This window comes from Coregonus lavaretus (genome assembly GCF_964263955.1).
Source record: "Coregonus lavaretus genome assembly, contig: HAP1_SCAFFOLD_934, whole genome shotgun sequence".
Classification (NCBI taxonomy): Eukaryota; Metazoa; Chordata; class Actinopteri; order Salmoniformes; family Salmonidae; genus Coregonus; species Coregonus lavaretus.
Genome location: NW_028166773.1, coordinates 28132 through 51710, shown reverse-complemented (window position 1 = coordinate 51710; position 23579 = coordinate 28132).

Below are 23579 nucleotides of genomic sequence, written 5' to 3'. Positions count from 1 at the left end.
GAGGGTTGAATGTAGCGTTTTCACTATCTGCTGGTGGATACATCTAAACCATGTTTAGGGTCAATCTTCCCACTTCCGGTTGCTCCAGGAAGCTTAAACTCAACACAGGTAATCCTTATAGTGGCCTGATGGGTTGACAAAGAAGACAGTTTGATATGGCAATATAAACCCACATAGGCATCAAGTTGAAGTTAGGGCAGCAGGCAATGTATTTCTATATCCCCTGTGGAGGCTGGCCACTCTCTCCCCCCTTTCTCCTAGCCTGCTGCACCTCATATGACATTTTGGAAGGATTTAACCTATTTGAAAAAAGTTGAAAGGCAACGTGGATCTACTGTGGTGTAGTTCTTCCCAGCATTGCAACCAAATCAGATTTGTATTACATATTGCCTGGAGTGATTTAAAAAGGAAAGAAAGCTCTAATCTTTACCCAAATGGTCTCAAATTATAGGCCTGATCACCCTGGACCAATGCCTGTTGGTAATTTCAGTAGAACCAAGCAACTCAAGTAGCTATTCAACCTCAAAACTACCTGGTTTTGCTATACATTCAAAACAGCAGTATAATGTGAAATTTTTTGTGGGCATTTAAAAATGACAGAAAATCTTTTCCAAAATGGTCTCAAATGAGCTGTACTCTCAGGCCCATGGGAGAAAGGGTTTTACTAGGCAGGGAGTGTAGAACAAGATGCATGGAGCTCCAGAGGTCACAAGGTCAATGTGGGCCTGCATGGATGTCAGCAGGGCATGAGGGAGAAGGCCCAAGTGAATAGGTGTGTCTGTGTGAGTGTGTGTGTGAGTGAACCTGTCCTACATCACCTGGTATACTCGGCAGCTGGGTAAACACCTCCCGAGTATCATTTCTTACTCGGCAGGATCCGTCCACGTTTTCGGAGGGCTCCTGGCAAGCGGGGAGTCGCCGACCCGCGTTCAATGTGCCGGTCCGCTTAGCGAGTGCGTCCCGCACGCCCCCATGTATTCTTTTTTTTCATTTTCATATTTTTGAAAAAATAATTTTTCATATTTTTTTTTCTGCTTCAAAGTAGATTAAGTGAAGCTTCACCTCCATTCAGGCAGTTATCACACCCCCCCCACCCGGATTCGACCCCACTGGTCATTTAAAGACGTGTTTGGCTACGGGCACGTGGTAAGTTATGCGTTCACCTGGTAGTCGTCTTTTTTTTCATTTTCATATTTATGAGAAAAAAATATTTTTTATTTTTTTGGTAGTCATTTAGCAGACACTCTTATCCAGAGCGACTTACAGTTAGTGATGCATATTTTCTTCAAATATATATATTTATTTTATATATATATTTTTCTAGCTTTATAAAAAAACAAACGGATAAAAACCTGGTTTTCTAATATGTACGGGTTCATGAGGGTTGCCTAATCACACATGTGACATTTTGGAAGGATGTGACCTTTTAAACCCTTCGAAACAGCACCTATGACCACAATGTAAGGCACTTCCGGTTGTCACAGGAAGCTGTAATTAAACACATATCCTCATTGGGACAAGCTCTTACAGAATCCTGAGTTTCAGGTCAATCCGTGAAAAACTAAACTTTTTACAGAGGGTTGAATGTAGCGTTTTCACTATCTGCTGGTGGATACATCTAAACCATGTTTAGGGTCAATCTTCCCACTTCCGGTTGCTCCAGGAAGCTTAAACTCAACACAGGTAATCCTTATAGTGGCCTGATGGGTTGACAAAGAAGACAGTTTGATATGGCAATATAAACCCACATAGGCATCAAGTTGAAGTTAGGGCAGCAGGCAATGTATTTCTATATCCCCTGTGGAGGCTGGCCACTCTCTCCCCCCTTTCTCCTAGCCTGCTGCACCTCATATGACATTTTGGAAGGATTTAACCTATTTGAAAAAAGTTGAAAGGCAACGTGGATCTACTGTGGTGTAGTTCTTCCCAGCATTGCAACCAAATCAGATTTGTATTACATATTGCCTGGAGTGATTTAAAAAGGAAAGAAAGCTCTAATCTTTACCCAAATGGTCTCAAATTATAGGCCTGATCACCCTGGACCAATGCCTGTTGGTAATTTCAGTAGAACCAAGCAACTCAAGTAGCTATTCAACCTCAAAACTACCTGGTTTTGCTATACATTCAAAACAGCAGTATAATATGACATTTTTTGTGGGCATTTAAAAATGACAGAAAATCTTTTCCAAAATGGTCTCAAATGAGCTGTACTCTCAGGCCCATGGGAGAAAGGGTTTTACTAGGCAGGGAGTGTAGAACAAGATGCATGGAGCTCCAGAGGTCACAAGGTCAATGTGGGCCTGCATGGATGTCAGCAGGGCATGAGGGAGAAGGCCCAAGTGAATAGGTGTGTCCAGAGGTGTAGTCCAGGGTATACGCTGGTATACGGCGTATACCTACTTATTTTTCAGTCAGCATTGCGTATACCCACTTCTAAATCCCCCCTGATGCGCATCATTCAGTAATATCTGTGAGTCAGATTGCCTATTTTCTTCCTCGGGGATAGTGAAGCCATGACCCACCCTCCTCTGCCTCTAATTGGCTGGTACTCGCTGCTTTCACTGATTAGATTGGTTAACTTTAGGCATGAGGACTGATGAGCCAATCAGAGGCAGAGTAGGGCGGGTCATGCCGAGGAAAATATCGCTAATACCTCAGGTGCCAGTGAAAAAAAAAAAAAAAAAAACTCAGGTGCCGGTGCCACTTGACTACGATAACGGCAGCAGACCAAACAACGGATGAAGAAAGGACACAAGCGGCGGTGTGCCACCCCAGTTGATGGAAGACATCATTCTGAGGTAAGTTTTAAGGTGGTTTCCAAATGAATCATTATTTTAAACTACTGGCAAATTGCCAGTGACTGCACATTTAGAGGAGAAGAGATGTTGCCGCCAATAGTTAGTGCGAGTCGGCTAACGTTATGAAGCTAGCTACGTAGATTGGGATAATGTGGGGAAACCGGGGCATTGTTGGTTTTCAGTAAGTGTTTAATCAACCCAGTTCATAAGAATTTCATACCAGACTGATGAAACTGATTATCTCAATGTTTATGAAGCTTGTTTATTATTGTAAAGGTCTAAATTATAACGTTAGCCAAGTTACTAAGCCCTAAATTATAACATTAGCCAAGTTACTTAGCCCTAACTAACCTATATGATCTAGTTTAATTGCATAGTAGCTAAGCTGGTAGTTGATTTTTAAGTAAGTTAAAACACAAGAATGGGGACAAATAGTTTAAGATTCAGCCTAAAACAATATTGAGGTCTAATCAGGCTGTCTTATTTTGTATAGGGACAGGTAACCATGAAAAGGAAGGGAGATATTGCAGACTTTTTTGTAAAGAGGCACAAATCAGGCCCAGATCAGGCCCAGGCAGACCCCACCCCTAAAACCAGCAGCCCTGGCAGCTCTCAACCGGGAGCTAGCCAGGCAAGTCAGTGTGAGCATAGAGAAGGATCCAGTCTACCACCACCAGGTCAGAACACACAGGCAGTAAATTGCATCTCCAGTTTATTGAAAAGTGAAGCCTCACACTGTAACAAAAGGTGATTTTGACAGATTAAGCCTCATTTTGAATTTCTGTGTGATGTTATTTATTTTATTGCCCTTCTATTTATTTTGTCTGTATCCATGTTTGTTTTTTACAATGCTACTGTTATATAACATTTTGTGTTAAATTTGTTGTTTTTTTGTTAAATAAACTCTCCCAAGTATTTCACTCACTAATCTCCTGTATGCTTCAGCTTCACTTGCTGAAAATATTTCCACTTGGTTATGCAGATTGTTAATGTAAAGAGGGGGACCCATGTCTTGCTGATGACTATTGTGATCACAGTAGTGTGTGTGTGTGTGTGTGTGTGTGTAAGTGTGTGAGAGAGAGAGAGACAGGGAGATGCATAATTAGTTTTGTTGTTGTCTGTAGACATCAATAATGACTGGCCAGACCTGTGGAGTGCTAAACAAACAGAAGACTTCAAATCCAAGAACCCCTGGTTGGGATCCAAAAACAAAAAATTGGGTAAGTTTAGGTAGATTGCTAGTTTGGGTAACTTCTGAAACAGTGGGCACAGATAACTTTGTGTGTGTGTGTGTGTGTGTGTGTGTGTGTGTGTGTAAAGGACCATGCACACGTACAGCTGTGGATACAGGAGTAGTTACATTGTTTGTTTATGCTTCGCAGGATGTCTGGTCTGTAGCAGTGTGAACTCCATTGGGATCGACAAGGAGCAAGGACAAGGTGTATCGCTCTCAAGAGAATGGATGAACTTTGAAATTCAAGTGTCTGGCCAGGGAAGTAGAACAACAAGTTTGTCAATCTTGAGAAATAAGGTGAGGAAACATGCGTTGTCCAAGGCCCACACTCAGGCTGTGAAGGTGGCAGAGCAACAGAAAGAAGCTGCCATTGAGAATGCAGTGGAGACTATGACTGAGTCCTACATGAAGGAAACTGAAGCTGTGTTTCGAACAGCCTACCATCTGGCCAAAAAGAACCGACCCTTTTCTGACCATGAGAGCCTCATTGAGCTGCAGGAACTGAATGGTGTAAAAATGGGCTCAATACTTCATTCACGTTACAGTGCAACACAAATAATACAACATGTTGCTAGTGAGATGCAGAGCAAAATCATCAGTAGCATTATAGCATCATCCAGTAAGTTAGCTGTCCTAATTGACGAGGCATCTTCTTTAAGTCACAAAGCTGTCATGACAGTTTCTATTAAAGCATCAATTCAAGAAGAAAGCCCTGAGTTCATATTCCTGGAACTTGTTGAACTGGAAAATCAGAGAGCAGATGGCATATTACAGGCGTTACTCACCTGTTTAACTAATGCTGGCTTTACAGAAGAGTGGCTTCATGAAAACTGGGTAACATTTGTATCTGATGGAGCCAGTGTCATGCTAGGAAAGAAGTCAGGAGTAGCAACCAGACTGACTTTGAGATTCCCAAAGCTTTTTGTATGGCACTGCATGAACCATAGACTTGAACTTGCTGTGTCAGATGCAGTTGATGAGGTAAACTCTGTCAATCACTTTAAAACTTTTATCCAGAAGCTATACTCTCTGTATAGTGTGTCAAACAAAAATGAACGTGAACTTGTTAATGCAGCAGCTGAAGTAGGCTCACAACTTCTTCGCATTGGCAGAATCTTGGATGTACGCTGGGTGGCCAGTAGCTTTCGGACTGTTCGTGCTGTTTGGACATCCCTGGGAGCTCTTGTGCAGCACTTTAAAAATGCTTGCAGTGATGAGATGAGGTCCACCAAAGAGAGGCAGATGTACAGAGGTTTGTTAGACCGTGTTCAAAGTCCAGAATTCATTTGTGACCTTGGCCTCATGTACGACACTCTCCATGAACTAAGTCTCCTGTCACAGGAGCTTCAGTCTCGTTCTATAACGCTCCTCAGAGCAGAGCATCTGCTGAAACGCTCAATCAGAGTGATCCAGTCATTCAAAGAGAGTCCAGGTGAGAAATATAGTGAGGCTTTAGAAGCAAAACAGACTGGGGAGTATCGGTCTATAGCCCTGAAAACAAATGCAAAGCTGAAGTCTATCAATCCAGGCCAGTTCTTACAAAGCCTTGTGAACAATCTGGAGAAACGCTTGTCTTTTGAAGATGAGACCATCATGGACCTCAGCATCCTTGATCAGAGTAAGTGGCCATCAAAGCCCAGCATCCGCCATGGTGAAGAACAAGTTAAGCGACTGTGCAAGCGATTTAACTTGTGCACAGACCAAGCACTGAATGGGATGCGGGACCTACTGGAAGAGCCCAGTAGTGAGCCCAAGGACCTAAAACCACTTATGAACTGTATGAAAACATTCCCTGTCGGTACAGCAGAGTGTGAGAGGAATTTTAGCCTTATGAACAATATAAGCTCAGACAAGAGGGCTGTCCTTCTGATCTCAAACATATCAAACTTGATGATGATTAATATCAACGGCCCACCAACTTCCAAGTTTGATCCTAGAAAATATACAAGGACCTGGTTGAAGAGCCATCGTGCTGCCTCTTCGGTGCGTTCTAGACAGTGCAGTGTGAAAGCTCCTGCAGAAAGCAAATTTGTCTGGAATATACTGTAGTATGAGCAAAGGTCAGAAACCCAGTGCTGGGTTGAGAGAGTATATCACTGTTGATGTGTTGTTAATGCATATATTTTTGTTAATTGTTAACTAAATATTGTTGTAACATATTTTGTTGAATGATTTACCGGTAAATGAACATGTTCAAAACAAAGCATATAGCAATATGAACAAGGATGCATTGTCACCTTCAGATTTGAAGTATTTTATTTAAATAAATGTGCAAAAAATAATCGAAACACCATTTCCTGTTTGCCTCATGATAAATACATTTTACATTCATCCAGGCTGCTCTTGTGACCAGTAGTAACTACAAACTGCTCCTAATCAAGTCATGATCATTTTATAATAGTGTGCAAGTAGAAATTACATATTTTTGGGTAAACTAAATCATAGTCTTACATGTCACTGTTTCTAAAACAGGGCTTTTTTCTGGACTACTTAAAAAAAAAAAAGGTGAATACTGAGAGTATACCCACTTCTCCAGGGACCACTACACCACTGGGTGTGTCTGTGTGAGTGTGTGTGTGAGTGAACCTGTCCTACATCACCTGGTATACTCGGCAGCTGGGTAAACACCTCCCGAGTATAATTTCTTACTCGGCAGGATCCGTCCACGTTTTCGGAGGGCTCCTGGCAAGCGGGGAGTCGCCGACCCGCGTTCAATGTGCCGGTCCGCTTAGTGAGTGCGTCCCGCACGCCCCCATGTATTCTTTTTTTTCATTTTCATATTTTTGAAAAAATAATTTTTCATATTTTTTTTTCTGCTTCAAAGTAGATTAAGTGAAGCTTCACCTCCATTCAGGCAGTTATCACACCCCCCCACCCGGATTCGACCCCACTGGTCATTTAAAGACGTGTTTGGCTACGGGCACGTGGTAAGTTATGCGTTCACCTGGTAGTCGTCTTTTTTTTCATTTTCATATTTATGAAAAAATATATATATATTTTTTTTTGGTAGTCATTTAGCAGACACTCTTATCCAGAGCGACTTACAGTTAGTGATGCATATTTTCTTCATATTTTTTATATTTTTTATATATTTTTTTCTAGCTTTATAAAAAAACAAACGGATAAAAACCTGGTTTTCTAATATGTACGGGTTCATGAGGGTTGCCTAATCACACATGTGACATTTTGGAAGGATGTGACCTTTTAAACCCTTCGAAACAGCACCTATGACCACAATGTAAGGCACTTCCGGTTGTCACAGGAAGCTGTAATTAAACACATATCCTCATTGGGACAAGCTCTTACAGAATCCTGAGTTTCAGGAAATCCGTGAAAAACTAAACTTTTTACAGAGGGTTGAATGTAGCGTTTTCACTATCTGCTGGTGGATACATCTAAACCATGTTTAGGGTCAATCTTCCCACTTCCGGTTGCTCCAGGAAGCTTAAACTCAACACAGGTAATCCTTATAGTGGCCTGATGGGTTGACAAAGAAGACAGTTTGATATGGCAATATAAACCCACATAGGCATCAAGTTGAAGTTAGGGCAGCAGGCAATGTATTTCTATATCCCCTGTGGAGGCTGGCCACTCTCTCCCCCCTTTCTCCTAGCCTGCTGCACCTCATATGACATTTTGGAAGGATTTAACCTATTTGAAAAAAGTTGAAAGGCAACGTGGATCTACTGTGGTGTAGTTCTTCCCAGCATTGCAACCAAATCAGATTTGTATTACATATTGCCTGGAGTGATTTAAAAAGGAAAGAAAGCTCTAATCTTTACCCAAATGGTCTCAAATTATAGGCCTGATCACCCTGGACCAATGCCTGTTGGTAATTTCAGTAGAACCAAGCAACTCAAGTAGCTATTCAACCTCAAAACTACCTGGTTTTGCTATACATTCAAAACAGCAGTATAATGTGAAATTTTTTGTGGGCATTTAAAAATGACAGAAAATCTTTTCCAAAATGGTCTCAAATGAGCTGTACTCTCAGGCCCATGGGAGAAAGGGTTTTACTAGGCAGGGAGTGTAGAACAAGATGCATGGAGCTCCAGAGGTCACAAGGTCAATGTGGGCCTGCATGGATGTCAGCAGGGCATGAGGGAGAAGGCCCAAGTGAATAGGTGTGTCTGTGTGAGTGTGTGTGTGAGTGAACCTGTCCTACATCACCTGGTATACTCGGCAGCTGGGTAAACACCTCCCGAGTATCATTTCTTACTCGGCAGGATCCGTCCACGTTTTCGGAGGGCTCCTGGCAAGCGGGGAGTCGCCGACCCGCGTTCAATGTGCCGGTCCGCTTAGCGAGTGCGTCCCGCACGCCCCCATGTATTCTTTTTTTTCATTTTCATATTTTTGAAAAAATAATTTTTCATATTTTTTTTTCTGCTTCAAAGTAGATTAAGTGAAGCTTCACCTCCATTCAGGCAGTTATCACACCCCGCCACCCGGATTCGACCCCACTGGTCATTTAAAGACGTGTTTGGCTACGGGCACGTGGTAAGTTATGCGTTCACCTGGTAGTCGTCTTTTTTTTCATTTTCATATTTATGAAAAAATATATATATATATTTTTTTGGTAGTCATTTAGCAGACACTCTTATCCAGAGCGACTTACAGTTAGTGATGCATATTTTCTTCATATTATTTTTTTTTTTTATATATTTTTTTCTAGCTTTATAAAAAAACAAACGGATAAAAACCTGGTTTTCTAATATGTACGGGTTCATGAGGGTTGCCTAATCACACATGTGACATTTTGGAAGGATGTGACCTTTTAAACCCTTCGAAACAGCACCTATGACCACAATGTAAGGCACTTCCGGTTGTCACAGGAAGCTGTAATTAAACACATATCCTCATTGGGACATGCTCTTACAGAATCCTGAGTTTCAGGTCAATCCGTGAAAAACTAAACTTTTTACAGAGGGTTGAATGTAGCGTTTTCACTATCTGCTGGTGGATACATCTAAACCATGTTTAGGGTCAATCTTCCCACTTCCGGTTGCTCCAGGAAGCTTAAACTCAACACAGGTAATCCTTATAGTGGCCTGATGGGTTGACAAAGAAGACAGTTTGATATGGCAATATAAACCCACATAGGCATCAAGTTGAAGTTAGGGCAGCAGGCAATGTATTTCTATATCCCCTGTGGAGGCTGGCCACTCTCTCCCCCCTTTCTCCTAGCCTGCTGCACCTCATATGACATTTTGGAAGGATTTAACCTATTTGAAAAAAGTTGAAAGGCAACGTGGATCTACTGTGGTGTAGTTCTTCCCAGCATTGCAACCAAATCAGATTTGTATTACATATTGCCTGGAGTGATTTAAAAAGGAAAGAAAGCTCTAATCTTTACCCAAATGGTCTCAAATTATAGGCCTGATCACCCTGGACCAATGCCTGTTGGTAATTTCAGTAGAACCAAGCAACTCAAGTAGCTATTCAACCTCAAAACTACCTGGTTTTGCTATACATTCAAAACAGCAGTATAATGTGAAATTTTTTGTGGGCATTTAAAAATGACAGAAAATCTTTTCCAAAATGGTCTCAAATGAGCTGTACTCTCAGGCCCATGGGAGAAAGGGTTTTACTAGGCAGGGAGTGTAGAACAAGATGCATGGAGCTCCAGAGGTCACAAGGTCAATGTGGGCCTGCATGGATGTCAGCAGGGCATGAGGGAGAAGGCCCAAGTGAATAGGTGTGTCTGTGTGAGTGTGTGTGTGAGTGAACCTGTCCTACATCACCTGGTATACTCGGCAGCTGGGTAAACACCTCCCGAGTATAATTTCTTACTCGGCAGGATCCGTCCACGTTTTCGGAGGGCTCCTGGCAAGCGGGGAGTCGCCGGCCCGCGTTCAATGTGCCGGTCCGCTTAGCGAGTGCGTCCCGCACGCCCCCATGTATTCTTTTTTTTCATTTTCATATTTTTGAAAAAATAATTTTTCATATTTTTTTTTCTGCTTCAAAGTAGATTAAGTGAAGCTTCACCTCCATTCAGGCAGTTATCACACCCCCCCCACCCGGATTCGACCCCACTGGTCATTTAAAGACGTGTTTGGCTACGGGCACGTGGTAAGTTATGCGTTCACCTGGTAGTCGTCTTTTTTTTCATTTTCATATTTATGAGAAAAAAATATTTTTTATTTTTTTGGTAGTCATTTAGCAGACACTCTTATCCAGAGCGACTTACAGTTAGTGATGCATATTTTCTTCAAATATATATATTTATTTTATATATATATTTTTCTAGCTTTATAAAAAAACAAACGGGTAAAAACCTGGTTTTCTAATATGTACGGGTTCATGAGGGTTGCCTAATCACACATGTGACATTTTGGAAGGATGTGACCTTTTAAACCCTTCGAAACAGCACCTATGACCACAATGTAAGGCACTTCCGGTTGTCACAGGAAGCTGTAATTAAACACATATCCTCATTGGGACAAGCTCTTACAGAATCCTGAGTTTCAGGTCAATCCGTGAAAAACTAAACTTTTTACAGAGGGTTGAATGTAGCGTTTTCACTATCTGCTGGTGGATACATCTAAACCATGTTTAGGGTCAATCTTCCCACTTCCGGTTGCTCCAGGAAGCTTAAACTCAATTTTTTTATTTTTATTTTTTTTATTTAGCAGACGCTCTTATCCAGAGCGACTTACAGGAGCAATTAGGGTTAAGTGCCTTGCTCAAGGGCACATCGACAGATTTTTCACCTAGTTGGCTCGGGGATTAGAACCAGCGACCTTTCGGTTACTGGCACAACGCTCTTACCCACTAAGCTACCTGCCGCCTAATCCTTATAGTGGCCTGATGGGTTGACAAAGAAGACAGTTTGATATGGCAATATAAACCCACATAGGCATCAAGTTGAAGTTAGGGCAGCAGGCAATGTATTTCTATATCCCCTGTGGAGGCTGGCCACTCTCTCCCCCCTTTCTCCTAGCCTGCTGCACCTCATATGACATTTTGGAAGGATTTAACCTATTTGAAAAAAGTTGAAAGGCAACGTGGATCTACTGTGGTGTAGTTCTTCCCAGCATTGCAACCAAATCAGATTTGTATTACATATTGCCTGGAGTGATTTAAAAAGGAAAGAAAGCTCTAATCTTTACCCAAATGGTCTCAAATTATAGGCCTGATCACCCTGGACCAATGCCTGTTGGTAATTTCAGTAGAACCAAGCAACTCAAGTAGCTATTCAACCTCAAAACTACCTGGTTTTGCTATACATTCAAAACAGCAGTATAATGTGAAATTTTTTGTGGGCATTTAAAAATGACAGAAAATCTTTTCCAAAATGGTCTCAAATGAGCTGTACTCTCAGGCCCATGGGAGAAAGGGTTTTACTAGGCAGGGAGTGTAGAACAAGATGCATGGAGCTCCAGAGGTCACAAGGTCAATGTGGGCCTGCATGGATGTCAGCAGGGCATGAGGGAGAAGGCCCAAGTGAATAGGTGTGTCTGTGTGAGTGTGTGTGTGAGTGAACCTGTCCTACATCACCTGGTATACTCGGCAGCTGGGTAAACACCTCCCGAGTATCATTTCTTACTCGGCAGGATCCGTCCACGTTTTCGGAGGGCTCCTGGCAAGCGGGGAGTCGCCGGCCCGCGTTCAATGTGCCGGTCCGCTTAGCGAGTGCGTCCCGCACGCCCCCATGTATTCTTTTTTTTCATTTTCATATTTTTGAAAAAATAATTTTTCATATTTTTTTTTCTGCTTCAAAGTAGATTAAGTGAAGCTTCACCTCCATTCAGGCAGTTATCACACCCCGCCACCCGGATTCGACCCCACTGGTCATTTAAAGACGTGTTTGGCTACGGGCACGTGGTAAGTTATGCGTTCACCTGGTAGTCGTCTTTTTTTTCATTTTCATATTTATGAGAAAAAAATATTTTTTATTTTTTTGGTAGTCATTTAGCAGACACTCTTATCCAGAGCGACTTACAGTTAGTGATGCATATTTTCTTCAAATATATATATTTATTTTATATATATATTTTTCTAGCTTTATAAAAAAACAAACGGGTAAAAACCTGGTTTTCTAATATGTACGGGTTCATGAGGGTTGCCTAATCACACATGTGACATTTTGGAAGGATGTGACCTTTTAAACCCTTCGAAACAGCACCTATGACCACAATGTAAGGCACTTCCGGTTGTCACAGGAAGCTGTAATTAAACACATATCCTCATTGGGACAAGCTCTTACAGAATCCTGAGTTTCAGGTCAATCCGTGAAAAACTAAACTTTTTACAGAGGGTTGAATGTAGCGTTTTCACTATCTGCTGGTGGATACATCTAAACCATGTTTAGGGTCAATCTTCCCACTTCCGGTTGCTCCAGGAAGCTTAAACTCAATTTTTTTATTTTTATTTTTTTTATTTAGCAGACGCTCTTATCCAGAGCGACTTACAGGAGCAATTAGGGTTAAGTGCCTTGCTCAAGGGCACATCGACAGATTTTTCACCTAGTTGGCTCGGGGATTAGAACCAGCGACCTTTCGGTTACTGGCACAACGCTCTTACCCACTAAGCTACCTGCCGCCTAATCCTTATAGTGGCCTGATGGGTTGACAAAGAAGACAGTTTGATATGGCAATATAAACCCACATAGGCATCAAGTTGAAGTTAGGGCAGCAGGCAATGTATTTCTATATCCCCTGTGGAGGCTGGCCACTCTCTCCCCCCTTTCTCCTAGCCTGCTGCACCTCATATGACATTTTGGAAGGATTTAACCTATTTGAAAAAAGTTGAAAGGCAACGTGGATCTACTGTGGTGTAGTTCTTCCCAGCATTGCAACCAAATCAGATTTGTATTACATATTGCCTGGAGTGATTTAAAAAGGAAAGAAAGCTCTAATCTTTACCCAAATGGTCTCAAATTATAGGCCTGATCACCCTGGACCAATGCCTGTTGGTAATTTCAGTAGAACCAAGCAACTCAAGTAGCTATTCAACCTCAAAACTACCTGGTTTTGCTATACATTCAAAACAGCAGTATAATGTGAAATTTTTTGTGGGCATTTAAAAATGACAGAAAATCTTTTCCAAAATGGTCTCAAATGAGCTGTACTCTCAGGCCCATGGGAGAAAGGGTTTTACTAGGCAGGGAGTGTAGAACAAGATGCATGGAGCTCCAGAGGTCACAAGGTCAATGTGGGCCTGCATGGATGTCAGCAGGGCATGAGGGAGAAGGCCCAAGTGAATAGGTGTGTCTGTGTGAGTGTGTGTGTGAGTGAACCTGTCCTACATCACCTGGTATACTCGGCAGCTGGGTAAACACCTCCCGAGTATCATTTCTTACTCGGCAGGATCCGTCCACGTTTTCGGAGGGCTCCTGGCAAGCGGGGAGTCGCCGACCCGCGTTCAATGTGCCGGTCCGCTTAGCGAGTGCGTCCCGCACGCCCCCATGTATTCTTTTTTTTCATTTTCATATTTTTGAAAAAATAATTTTTCATATTTTTTTTTCTGCTTCAAAGTAGATTAAGTGAAGCTTCACCTCCATTCAGGCAGTTATCACACCCCCCCCACCCGGATTCGACCCCACTGGTCATTTAAAGACGTGTTTGGCTACGGGCACGTGGTAAGTTATGCGTTCACCTGGTAGTCGTCTTTTTTTTCATTTTCATATTTATGAGAAAAAAATATTTTTTATTTTTTTGGTAGTCATTTAGCAGACACTCTTATCCAGAGCGACTTACAGTTAGTGATGCATATTTTCTTCAAATATATATATTTATTTTATATATATATTTTTCTAGCTTTATAAAAAAACAAACGGATAAAAACCTGGTTTTCTAATATGTACGGGTTCATGAGGGTTGCCTAATCACACATGTGACATTTTGGAAGGATGTGACCTTTTAAACCCTTCGAAACAGCACCTATGACCACAATGTAAGGAACTTCCGGTTGTCACAGGAAGCTGTAATTAAACACATATCCTCATTGGGACAAGCTCTTACAGAATCCTGAGTTTCAGGTCAATCCGTGAAAAACTAAACTTTTTACAGAGGGTTGAATGTAGCGTTTTCACTATCTGCTGGTGGATACATCTAAACCATGTTTAGGGTCAATCTTCCCACTTCCGGTTGCTCCAGGAAGCTTAAACTCAACACAGGTAATCCTTATAGTGGCCTGATGGGTTGACAAAGAAGACAGTTTGATATGGCAATATAAACCCACATAGGCATCAAGTTGAAGTTAGGGCAGCAGGCAATGTATTTCTATATCCCCTGTGGAGGCTGGCCACTCTCTCCCCCCTTTCTCCTAGCCTGCTGCACCTCATATGACATTTTGGAAGGATTTAACCTATTTGAAAAAAGTTGAAAGGCAACGTGGATCTACTGTGGTGTAGTTCTTCCCAGCATTGCAACCAAATCAGATTTGTATTACATATTGCCTGGAGTGATTTAAAAAGGAAAGAAAGCTCTAATCTTTACCCAAATGGTCTCAAATTATAGGCCTGATCACCCTGGACCAATGCCTGTTGGTAATTTCAGTAGAACCAAGCAACTCAAGTAGCTATTCAACCTCAAAACTACCTGGTTTTGCTATACATTCAAAACAGCAGTATAATGTGAAATTTTTTGTGGGCATTTAAAAATGACAGAAAATCTTTTCCAAAATGGTCTCAAATGAGCTGTACTCTCAGGCCCATGGGAGAAAGGGTTTTACTAGGCAGGGAGTGTAGAACAAGATGCATGGAGCTCCAGAGGTCACAAGGTCAATGTGGGCCTGCATGGATGTCAGCAGGGCATGAGGGAGAAGGCCCAAGTGAATAGGTGTGTCTGTGTGAGTGTGTGTGTGAGTGAACCTGTCCTACATCACCTGGTATACTCGGCAGCTGGGTAAACACCTCCCGAGTATCATTTCTTACTCGGCAGGATCCGTCCACGTTTTCGGAGGGCTCCTGGCAAGCGGGGAGTCGCCGGCCCGCGTTCAATGTGCCGGTCCGCTTAGCGAGTGCGTCCCGCACGCCCCCATGTATTCTTTTTTTTCATTTTCATATTTTTGAAAAAATAATTTTTCATATTTTTTTTTCTGCTTCAAAGTAGATGAAGTGAAGCTTCACCTCCATTCAGGCAGTTATCACACCCCGCCACCCGGATTCGACCCCACTGGTCATTTAAAGACGTGTTTGGCTACGGGCACGTGGTAAGTTATGCGTTCACCTGGTAGTCGTCTTTTTTTTCATTTTCATATTTATGAGAAAAAAATATTTTTTATTTTTTTGGTAGTCATTTAGCAGACACTCTTATCCAGAGCGACTTACAGTTAGTGATGCATATTTTCTTCAAATATATATATTTATTTTATATATATATTTTTCTAGCTTTATAAAAAAACAAACGGGTAAAAACCTGGTTTTCTAATATGTACGGGTTCATGAGGGTTGCCTAATCACACATGTGACATTTTGGAAGGATGTGACCTTTTAAACCCTTCGAAACAGCACCTATGACCACAATGTAAGGCACTTCCGGTTGTCACAGGAAGCTGTAATTAAACACATATCCTCATTGGGACAAGCTCTTACAGAATCCTGAGTTTCAGGTCAATCCGTGAAAAACTAAACTTTTTACAGAGGGTTGAATGTAGCGTTTTCACTATCTGCTGGTGGATACATCTAAACCATGTTTAGGGTCAATCTTCCCACTTCCGGTTGCTCCAGGAAGCTTAAACTCAATTTTTTTATTTTTATTTTTTTTATTTAGCAGACGCTCTTATCCAGAGCGACTTACAGGAGCAATTAGGGTTAAGTGCCTTGCTCAAGGGCACATCGACAGATTTTTCACCTAGTTGGCTCGGGGATTAGAACCAGCGACCTTTCGGTTACTGGCACAACGCTCTTACCCACTAAGCTACCTGCCGCCTAATCCTTATAGTGGCCTGATGGGTTGACAAAGAAGACAGTTTGATATGGCAATATAAACCCACATAGGCATCAAGTTGAAGTTAGGGCAGCAGGCAATGTATTTCTATATCCCCTGTGGAGGCTGGCCACTCTCTCCCCCCTTTCTCCTAGCCTGCTGCACCTCATATGACATTTTGGAAGGATTTAACCTATTTGAAAAAAGTTGAAAGGCAACGTGGATCTACTGTGGTGTAGTTCTTCCCAGCATTGCAACCAAATCAGATTTGTATTACATATTGCCTGGAGTGATTTAAAAAGGAAAGAAAGCTCTAATCTTTACCCAAATGGTCTCAAATTATAGGCCTGATCACCCTGGACCAATGCCTGTTGGTAATTTCAGTAGAACCAAGCAACTCAAGTAGCTATTCAACCTCAAAACTACCTGGTTTTGCTATACATTCAAAACAGCAGTATAATGTGAAATTTTTTGTGGGCATTTAAAAATGACAGAAAATCTTTTCCAAAATGGTCTCAAATGAGCTGTACTCTCAGGCCCATGGGAGAAAGGGTTTTACTAGGCAGGGAGTGTAGAACAAGATGCATGGAGCTCCAGAGGTCACAAGGTCAATGTGGGCCTGCATGGATGTCAGCAGGGCATGAGGGAGAAGGCCCAAGTGAATAGGTGTGTCTGTGTGAGTGTGTGTGTGAGTGAACCTGTCCTACATCACCTGGTATACTCGGCAGCTGGGTAAACACCTCCCGAGTATCATTTCTTACTCGGCAGGATCCGTCCACGTTTTCGGAGGGCTCCTGGCAAGCGGGGAGTCGCCGACCCGCGTTCAATGTGCCGGTCCGCTTAGCGAGTGCGTCCCGCACGCCCCCATGTATTCTTTTTTTTCATTTTCATATTTTTGAAAAAATAATTTTTCATATTTTTTTTTCTGCTTCAAAGTAGATTAAGTGAAGCTTCACCTCCATTCAGGCAGTTATCACACCCCCCCCACCCGGATTCGACCCCACTGGTCATTTAAAGACGTGTTTGGCTACGGGCACGTGGTAAGTTATGCGTTCACCTGGTAGTCGTCTTTTTTTTCATTTTCATATTTATGAGAAAAAAATATTTTTTATTTTTTTGGTAGTCATTTAGCAGACACTCTTATCCAGAGCGACTTACAGTTAGTGATGCATATTTTCTTCAAATATATATATTTATTTTATATATATATTTTTCTAGCTTTATAAAAAAACAAACGGATAAAAACCTGGTTTTCTAATATGTACGGGTTCATGAGGGTTGCCTAATCACACATGTGACATTTTGGAAGGATGTGACCTTTTAAACCCTTCGAAACAGCACCTATGACCACAATGTAAGGAACTTCCGGTTGTCACAGGAAGCTGTAATTAAACACATATCCTCATTGGGACAAGCTCTTACAGAATCCTGAGTTTCAGGTCAATCCGTGAAAAACTAAACTTTTTACAGAGGGTTGAATGTAGCGTTTTCACTATCTGCTGGTGGATACATCTAAACCATGTTTAGGGTCAATCTTCCCACTTCCGGTTGCTCCAGGAAGCTTAAACTCAACACAGGTAATCCTTATAGTGGCCTGATGGGTTGACAAAGAAGACAGTTTGATATGGCAATATAAACCCACATAGGCATCAAGTTGAAGTTAGGGCAGCAGGCAATGTATTTCTATATCCCCTGTGGAGGCTGGCCACTCTCTCCCCCCTTTCTCCTAGCCTGCTGCACCTCATATGACATTTTGGAAGGATTTAACCTATTTGAAAAAAGTTGAAAGGCAACGTGGATCTACTGTGGTGTAGTTCTTCCCAGCATTGCAACCAAATCAGATTTGTATTACATATTGCCTGGAGTGATTTAAAAAGGAAAGAAAGCTCTAATCTTTACCCAAATGGTCTCAAATTATAGGCCTGATCACCCTGGACCAATGCCTGTTGGTAATTTCAGTAGAACCAAGCAACTCAAGTAGCTATTCAACCTCAAAACTACCTGGTTTTGCTATACATTCAAAACAGCAGTATAATGTGAAATTTTTTGTGGGCATTTAAAAATGACAGAAAATCTTTTCCAAAATGGTCTCAAATGAGCTGTACTCTCAGGCCCATGGGAGAAAGGGTTTTACTAGGCAGGGAGTGTAGAACAAGATGCATGGAGCTCCAGAGGTCACAAGGTCAATGTGGGCCTGCATGGATGTCAGCAGGGCATGAGGGAGAAGGCCCAAGTGAATAGGTGTGTCTGTGTGAGTGTGTGTGTGAGTGAACCTGTCCTACATCACCTGGTATACTCGGCAGCTGGGTAAACACCTCCCGAGTATCATTTCTTACTCGGCAGGATCCGTCCACGTTTTCGGAGGGCTCCTGGCAAGCGGGGAGTCGCCGGCCCGCGTTCAATGTGCCGGTCCGCTTAGCGAGTGCGTCCCGCACGCCCCCATGTATTCTTTTTTTTCATTTTCATATTTTTGAAAAAATAATTTTTCATATTTTTTTTTCTGCTTCAAAGTAGATTAAGTGAAGCTTCACCTCCATTCAGGCAGTTATCACACCCCCCCCACCCGGATTCGACCCCACTGGTCATTTAAAGACGTGTTTGGCTACGGGCACGTGGTAAGTTATGCGTTCACCTGGTAGTCGTCTTTTTTTTCATTTTCATATTTATGAGAAAAAAATATTTTTTATTTTTTTGGTAGTCATTTAGCAGACACTCTTATCCAGAGCGACTTACAGTTAGTGATGCATATTTTCTTCAAATATATATATTTATTTTATATATATATTTTTCTAGCTTTATAAAAAAACAAACGGGTAAAAACCTGGTTTTCTAATATGTACGGGTTCATGAGGGTTGCCTAATCACACATGTGACATTTTGGAAGGATGTGACCTTTTAAACCCTTCGAAACAGCACCTATGACCACAATGTAAGGCACTTCCGGTTGTCACAGGAAGCTGTAATTAAACACATATCCTCATTGGGACAAGCTCTTACAGAATCCTGAGTTTCAGGTCAATCCGTGAAAAACTAAACTTTTTACAGAGGGTTGAATGTAGCGTTTTCACTATCTGCTGGTGGATACATCTAAACCATGTTTAGGGTCAATCTTCCCACTTCCGGTTGCTCCAGGAAGCTTAAACTCAATTTTTTTATTTTTATTTTTTTTATTTAGCAGACGCTCTTATCCAGAGCGACTTACAGGAGCAATTAGGGTTAAGTGCCTTGCTCAAGGGCACATCGACAGATTTTTCACCTAGTTGGCTCGGGGATTAGAACCAGCGACCTTTCGGTTACTGGCACAACGCTCTTACCCACTAAGCTACCTGCCGCCTAATCCTTATAGTGGCCTGATGGGTTGACAAAGAAGACAGTTTGATATGGCAATATAAACCCACATAGGCATCAAGTTGAAGTTAGGGCAGCAGGCAATGTATTTCTATATCCCCTGTGGAGGCTGGCCACTCTCTCCCCCCTTTCTCCTAGCCTGCTGCACCTCATATGACATTTTGGAAGGATTTAACCTATTTGAAAAAAGTTGAAAGGCAACGTGGATCTACTGTGGTGTAGTTCTTCCCAGCATTGCAACCAAATCAGATTTGTATTACATATTGCCTGGAGTGATTTAAAAAGGAAAGAAAGCTCTAATCTTTACCCAAATGGTCTCAAATTATAGGCCTGATCACCCTGGACCAATGCCTGTTGGTAATTTCAGTAGAACCAAGCAACTCAAGTAGCTATTCAACCTCAAAACTACCTGGTTTTGCTATACATTCAAAACAGCAGTATAATGTGAAATTTTTTGTGGGCATTTAAAAATGACAGAAAATCTTTTCCAAAATGGTCTCAAATGAGCTGTACTCTCAGGCCCATGGGAGAAAGGGTTTTACTAGGCAGGGAGTGTAGAACAAGATGCATGGAGCTCCAGAGGTCACAAGGTCAATGTGGGCCTGCATGGATGTCAGCAGGGCATGAGGGAGAAGGCCCAAGTGAATAGGTGTGTCTGTGTGAGTGTGTGTGTGAGTGAACCTGTCCTACATCACCTGGTATACTCGGCAGCTGGGTAAACACCTCCCGAGTATCATTTCTTACTCGGCAGGATCCGTCCACGTTTTCGGAGGGCTCCTGGCAAGCGGGGAGTCGCCGACCCGCGTTCAATGTGCCGGTCCGCTTAGCGAGTGCGTCCCGCACGCCCCCATGTATTCTTTTTTTTCATTTTCATATTTTTGAAAAAATAATTTTTCATATTTTTTTTTCTGCTTCAAAGTAGATTAAGTGAAGCTTCACCTCCATTCAGGCAGTTATCACACCCCCCCCACCCGGATTCGACCCCACTGGTCATTTAAAGACGTGTTTGGCTACGGGCACGTGGTAAGTTATGCGTTCACCTGGTAGTCGTCTTTTTTTTCATTTTCATATTTATGAGAAAAAAATATTTTTTATTTTTTTGGTAGTCATTTAGCAGACACTCTTATCCAGAGCGACTTACAGTTAGTGATGCATATTTTCTTCAAATATATATATTTATTTTATATATATATTTTTCTAGCTTTATAAAAAAACAAACGGATAAAAACCTGGTTTTCTAATATGTACGGGTTCATGAGGGTTGCCTAATCACACATGTGACATTTTGGAAGGATGTGACCTTTTAAACCCTTCGAAACAGCACCTATGACCACAATGTAAGGAACTTCCGGTTGTCACAGGAAGCTGTAATTAAACACATATCCTCATTGGGACAAGCTCTTACAGAATCCTGAGTTTCAGGTCAATCCGTGAAAAACTAAACTTTTTACAGAGGGTTGAATGTAGCGTTTTCACTATCTGCTGGTGGATACATCTAAACCATGTTTAGGGTCAATCTTCCCACTTCCGGTTGCTCCAGGAAGCTTAAACTCAACACAGGTAATCCTTATAGTGGCCTGATGGGTTGACAAAGAAGACAGTTTGATATGGCAATATAAACCCACATAGGCATCAAGTTGAAGTTAGGGCAGCAGGCAATGTATTTCTATATCCCCTGTGGAGGCTGGCCACTCTCTCCCCCCTTTCTCCTAGCCTGCTGCACCTCATATGACATTTTGGAAGGATTTAACCTATTTGAAAAAAGTTGAAAGGCAACGTGGATCTACTGTGGTGTAGTTCTTCCCAGCATTGCAACCAAATCAGATTTGTATTACATATTGCCTGGAGTGATTTAAAAAGGAAAGAAAGCTCTAATCTTTACCCAAATGGTCTCAAATTATAGGCCTGATCACCCTGGACCAATGCCTGTTGGTAATTTCAGTAGAACCAAGCAACTCAAGTAGCTATTCAACCTCAAAACTACCTGGTTTTGCTATACATTCAAAACAGCAGTATAATGTGAAATTTTTTGTGGGCATTTAAAAATGACAGAAAATCTTTTCCAAAATGGTCTCAAATGAGCTGTACTCTCAGGCCCATGGGAGAAAGGGTTTTACTAGGCAGGGAGTGTAGAACAAGATGCATGGAGCTCCAGAGGTCACAAGGTCAATGTGGGCCTGCATGGATGTCAGCAGGGCATGAGGGAGAAGGCCCAAGTGAATAGGTGTGTCTGTGTGAGTGTGTGTGTGAGTGAACCTGTCCTACATCACCTGGTATACTCGGCAGCTGGGTAAACACCTCCCGAGTATCATTTCTTACTCGGCAGGATCCGTCCACGTTTTCGGAGGGCTCCTGGCAAGCGGGGAGTCGCCGACCCGCGTTCAATGTGCCGGTCCGCTTAGCGAGTGCGTCCCGCACGCCCCCATGTATTCTTTTTTTTCATTTTCATATTTTTGAAAAAATTATTTTTCATATTTTTTTTTCTGCTTCAAAGTAGATTAAGTGAAGCTTCACCTCCATTCAGGCAGTTATCACACCCCGCCACCCGGATTCGACCCCACTGGTCATTTAAAGACGTGTTTGGCTACGGGCACGTGGTAAGTTATGCGTTCACCTGGTAGTCGTCTTTTTTTTCATTTTCATATTTATGAGAAAAAAATATTTTTTATTTTTTTGGTAGTCATTTAGCAGACACTCTTATCCAGAGCGACTTACAGTTAGTGATGCATATTTTCTTCAAATATATATATTTTTTTTATATATTTTTTTCTAGCTTTATAAAAAAACAAATGGATAAAAACCTGGTTTTCTAATATGTACGGGTTCATGAGGGTTGCCTAATCACACATGTGACATTTTGGAAGGATGTGACCTTTTAAACCCTTCGAAACAGCACCTATGACCACAATGTAAGGCACTTCCGGTTGTCACAGGAAGCTGTAATTAAACACATATCCTCATTGGGACAAGCTCTTACAGAATCCTGAGTTTCAGGTCAATCCGTGAAAAACTAAACTTTTTACAGAGGGTTGAATGTAGCGTTTTCACTATCTGCTGGTGGATACATCTAAACCATGTTTAGGGTCAATCTTCCCACTTCCGGTTGCTCCAGGAAGCTTAAACTCAACACAGGTAATCCTTATAGTGGCCTGATGGGTTGACAAAGAAGACAGTTTGATATGGCAATATAAACCCACATAGGCATCAAGTTGAAGTTAGGGCAGCAGGCAATGTATTTCTATATCCCCTGTGGAGGCTGGCCACTCTCTCCCCCCTTTCTCCTAGCCTGCTGCACCTCATATGACATTTTGGAAGGATTTAACCTATTTGAAAAAAGTTGAAAGGCAACGTGGATCTACTGTGGTGTAGTTCTTCCCAGCATTGCAACCAAATCAGATTTGTATTACATATTGCCTGGAGTGATTTAAAAAGGAAAGAAAGCTCTAATCTTTACCCAAATGGTCTCAAATTATAGGCCAGATCACCCTGGACCAATGCCTGTTGGTAATTTCAGTAGAACCAAGCAACTCAAGTAGCTATTCAACCTCAAAACTACCTGGTTTTGCTATACATTCAAAACAGCAGTATAATGTGAATTTTTTTTATGGGCATTTAAAAATGACAGAAAATCTTTTCCAAAATGGTCTCAAATGAGCTGTACTCTCAGGCCCATGGGAGAAAGGGTTTTACTAGGCAGGGAGTGTAGAACAAGATGCATGGAGCTCCAGAGGTCACAAGGTCAATGTGGGCCTGCATGGATGTCAGCAGGGCATGAGGGAGAAGGCCCAAGTGAATAGGTGTGTCTGTGTGAGTGTGTGTGTGTGAGTGATGTATGTTGTTAAGCTATGGAATTAATTGTACAGCATTGGATTGGTGTTGGCATGGGGTAGAGGGAGTTTACATATACCAGTCATTTCCTTTTAAATCCATGAAGGGAAGTGGACAAGTTCACACGTAGAAAGGAGATAATAGTTCCACACCTCATGTGTCCTGATAACTACAGGAATGGAACCATATTGAGGTTGGCTGCTTTCTATACGGTTTGATGGGAGAGAGAGAGAGACAGAGACAGAGACAGAGACAGAGACAGAGACAGAGACAGAGAGAGAGAGAGAGAGAGAGAGAGAGAGAGAGAGAGAGAGAGAGAGAGAGAGAGAGAGAGAGAGAGAGGACATCAGGTAAAGTTGCCATTTAGCGAACGCTTTTATTCCAAAGCGACTTACAGTCATGTATATATATATATATATATATATGCACTAACGGTAAGTTGCTCTGTATAAGAGCGTCTGCTAAATGCCGTAAATGTGTATGGTTTGAGAGAGAGAGAAA